The following is a 5,000-nucleotide window of genomic DNA, read 5'->3' as shown; positions in this document are numbered from 1 at the left end:
TAGCTTTCTCATTCATCAGAGAAAGCTAGGTTCATGCTCATGCTTTACTAGTGTTATCTCGTTGTAATCCAACTGCTAAGCTATCTGCTACCTGCATCCCTGCAGTGACTTCTAACCCTGTGTATTATCACACGTTCTGCTGAAATAAAGGCCATGGGGGCTTAAGCTCCCCCTGAAAAAGGTTGAGCCCCCTCAAAGCCCCCCCTCCCATAACCTCCAGTTATTTTGTATTGACAAATATATATTTATTATATATTTATTATTTAATATTTATGGAAAAAAAAGTTTTTTCAATAATAATTTAGTAAGCAGCACAAGGATGACCAGACAGGTACCTATGTTAAAGAGTATGCAACTCTCATTGCCCATACTCCGAGCAAACCTGAGAGTTTCCTTTAGTAAACACACTACACACACACAAAACACACATTATATCGCGCACAACTACGACTGGCGGTGCCGCCGACCCTCCCAGGATCCGTTGCGGCACTTGGCGACAAAGGCCTTGGCTTATATGTAAGAAAACGGAACTATGAAATCATTTTTTTCATTTGCGTAAGTATAGTGTTTAGTATTATTTGTTGAGTCAAAATGTACCTGCTATAAACAATCTAGCCCACCTGTCACTCCTGCGAGCATAATACTTTGGCGCCGCTACTGTATGTGTGCGGACTAATAGTAAAGTAAACACCCCTGCCAATGGTTATCAATGTTATGGAGAAGACCCTGAATGTGTTTGGACCAAGCAATAGTTTAATAGCTTTTTAACATTGTATCCCCATAGTCTCCATAGTCTCTATTACCCTGGCACACATCTCCTCCTCTCACAAGAATCTACAGGGCATCAATTCACCATCCTACCACCAAGCAAACCCCAAAATCCTACGCATGGTTAGCACCTTCTGCTTTGATTCTCACCCCCCACTTCATTATAATAACCAACAGACGTTCTCCTGAAACACATCCACACTCTCTCTCTCTCTCTCTTTGACCTTCGCCAACACCTGAAGGTCAAAGCCACAGCTCTCTCTCTCTCTCTCTCTCTCTCTCTCTCTCTCACACACACAAACACACGCATACACACACACACAAGCATACACACAAACACACACACACACACACACATGACCGTGCTTCTCTTCTTCTCTGGGTGTTTATGACGCCTTTACCTGTCATTAATATGCCTAACCTCCGGCTGATATGCTAATGGAATTTGCATGTCATTAGCATATAGCGAGGCCCACCATTTGTCGCTCGAGTGCAATTGGCTTGGAGAGAAGGACACCTGTTAGGCAGCAAGACAGATGCTGCTCTGGCAGGGTCACGGTAAGGGTGGTAGGGTGTGAGCGTTGCTGAGAGAGAGAGAGAGAGAGAGAGAGAGAGAAAGTGTGAGTGTAGGGGTTTGATGTGTGTGTGTGTGCGTGTGTCTATGCCAGTGTGTCTGTGTGTGTTTGTGTGTGTGTGTTTGTGTGTGTGTATGTGTGTGTGTGTGTGTGTGTGTGTGTATGTGTGTGTGTGTGTGGGTGTTTGTTTGTGTGTGTATTTGGCTTAGATGGAATTAGGCTGCCTGTGTTCAGATTGTGTGAGAGATCATGTATGCTACTCACAGTCACAATAATTGTTTAGATAAAAGTCTTGACATTGTATGGATGACATTGTTGTAATCCCAGGTATGGATGTTTTTATACTTTATACTTTTCAATTTGAGTGAAGAAGTCACCAAAGCTTATGTTCAGGTATAATAAAGCTATGGATGCTGTGTAGGTTTTTCCATTTTTAGAGATATTGGGCAAATGCAGTATATTTTGCCATTATGTGTCAAAAGATTTTTCTTGCAATATTTACATTATAAATGTATCCATTTAGTTTTTCTTATCAACAATGCACAACTCTGACCAATCAGCAGTTTTTCAACTTCTCAAAGACATCAGATAGCGGCCATCTCTGCAGTTTAGGCATGGAAATAAATAACTGAGTCATCGTTTATAGCCTCATTCTCTCCCTCTCTCCCTCCCTCCCTCCCTCTCTGTCCTGTCTGGGACTGGGCCAAGAGAGCTGGGTTGGAGGGCCAAGCTGCAGCCAGGTGGTGCCTACATGCTCTCTCTGCAGTATCGCTCACGAAGCCATACATGGGCTAAAGATAGATGGATGGTCTGAAAGCCCCAGGCCCTGGTATTTTGGTTTCATTTGGTTTGAAAACAAACAAATAAAATGTGTCTGAGTGTTTTGTTCTACGAAGAATCGACTTTGAACATTCAAAGCCATACCGTCTGAACAAGTAGGTTGGTATTGTTGACTATTTTCATTGATTTGATTTGGTGGGCATAACACTCTCGATCTTCATAATATTCACCTATTTATCTATAAGCATATATTAGGCCATGAGGCTGTGAGTGATGGGTGTCTTCTACTATAACATCATGATATTTGACTCAGTTGATTCACCGAGCATTCCCTACTGTTTTTTTATCTCAAGAGGAAGTTCATGCATGCTATGCTACTTGGCCAAAATAAATCAGTGTGATTTTATATTTAAAGATTTCTTTATTGTGATGTCAATAAATTTGACATCACAATCCATGTAATGATATTACTGCTCCTCTGGTCTCCACTACCATTGAATAGCATATAATAAAATACAATACAGTAGTAGAATGAAAGCCAATACAAGGTAGTCAAATACAATTGTGGAGTGTGTGTGGATGATGGCTGGTTGAAGCAGCCTTGGACTCCGGGGCCGGGTTGAGGCTGCACACCAGTACATTGTGCACTATCCTGTGTCCTTGTCTTTGAGGAACCCAGTAATGTAATCAAGGTGGAGTGTGGCCGCCCCCTACGTGGCATGTAGCATGGACATTGTTACAAAATTACAATTCTACGGAATTGTTTTTTTCAAAAATAAATATTGAACACAATTCACTACAATATTATATCAAACCACAGATGACAGCCTTCCTGTGTGACCTCATCATAACTCCAGTGCCTGGTGATTTTCAGCGAGTCATCTCTCCCCAGACCCTTTTAGAATGATAAGGCCCATAACGAGATTCAATGCGCGTGTGTATAGGTGTGCATGTGTATAGGTGTGCATGTGTGTAGGTGCGTGCGTGTGTGTATGTGTGTGTGTTTGTGTGTGTTTGTGTGCGTGCGTGTGTGTATGTTTGTCTGTGTGTGTGTGTGTGTGCGTGTGTGGAGAGGGTCCTCAGTTGAAAGTATGATGTGGTCGTACTGGTCCAGCCACTGCTCTACCAGTCTGGATGAAACCACCACTGGTCTGCTCCTCCTGTTATCACTCATCTGTAAAGGAGAGTCACCCTTGGGGGTGACTGGTAAAATGCATTGCTTAAATATTAATGCTGCTGTAGTCTATGTCTACGAGTACCCTCACGTTGTGGCAGAATTTCAAATTAGCCACGACTATGATGAGGGCTCAAAATGTCACTGTCTTGTTGTTACAGAAAACACCAGCTATAAGTGAGGAAATGACAGACCCCAGAAGTACTCCGCCAGGATCCAACTCAATGCTGAGAAAGTATTCAATCATTTTTATTAGCATGTGCACTAAGACAAAGAAGCCGAGGGCCGTCGCAGTGCTATCAGGTTGTGTTCTGTTAAACCCTGATCACCTGGAAGTCCCCCCCCCCACCCCCCTCCCATCTCCACCCGTCTCTCAGCAACCTGTGGAGCATTCTCAACGGGCAGACAAAGGGATGCGATTGAATCCTTTTCTCCTTTTCATCTATTCGCTTAAAATGTCACCCGCCCCCTCCCCCGTCCCCCTCCAGCCCACCTCTAATAAAACACGGTTGAAAAAAAACACACATCATCCTTCCGATCAGCTCATTAGCACTACTGTCGGAGGCCCTGTTTATGGGATGGAAGGACCATGGCAACGGTCGCTAGGGCAATGGCTGCATCATGGGTTTACAACGAGGGGTTTTAGAACAAGGGGCTGAGGCCTGGAGAGGCTCACCCTGGTCTGCTGCCCCCCCCTCTCTCCACCCACTCCTGCATCCACATGCATCCCAGAAAATACAAAAGATGATCTCCCATCTCTCTCTTTCAACATGAAAACAATCTGATTTAAAAGAGTAGGAGAAATCTATCAATTCAGCATCTCTGTGTTTGCAGCTCTTTCTCCCTTCCTGGCATCTATTTGGCCCCCATGTGTCTTTATAATGATAACACAGACACACACACACACACACACACACACACACACACACACACAAACACACACACACAAACACATACACACACACACAAACACACACACATACACACATAAATACACAGACACACACACGCACACACACACACAGACAAAGCCCTGCGGTGTGCACACACACAGACACACACACATGGACAAAGGCCTGTGGTGCAAACACACAAACACACAGTGTCACACGCACTCAGACGACAGGCGCCCTGGGCTGGCTGTGATAGGGCTGGGCCCTGGGCCCGGTGATAAAGCAGCCCATTGTGTGTCTGTGTGGCTCCTCTCCACTATGCTAATGCAGGGTGTATGAAGGGCCCAGGCCTAACAAGTGTCGCTCTCTCATCCCCCTCTTAGATATGATAATGCCCTGGGAGCGAGCCAAGAGCTGCCTGGTACCCACTGGCTGCTAGCTGACACAGAGGAGCCGCTAAAGACAAACACTTTAGACCTTATTCACCTAGCAGCCATGTTGGTTAGTTGGATGAGGAAACCTTGTACAATCTTTGGGAAAGTCTTTCTATTTATACCCACGATATATGTCTGTCTTTTTGTCCGTTCAAATGCAAACATCATAATTAGATCATAGACTCCTTTGTGGTGGAATCGTCCCCGAGAATAAATTGATAAGTTGTATGACACAACCCAACCAACAGACCTGTACTTTATCGTCCAGTGTTTGGTAACAATATGGCCTAAATGGCCACCAGGCCCCTCTTTAGTTCCTCCAGCCTGTTGATCAAACAGATCATTAGTGAACATTTGAGTGATGATCAAGGAAGCG

The sequence above is a fragment of the Pollachius pollachius genome, assembly GCF_949987615.1.
Source record: "Pollachius pollachius genome assembly, chromosome: 5".
NCBI lineage: Eukaryota > Metazoa > Chordata > Actinopteri > Gadiformes > Gadidae > Pollachius > Pollachius pollachius.
This window is presented reverse-complemented; position numbering follows the sequence as displayed.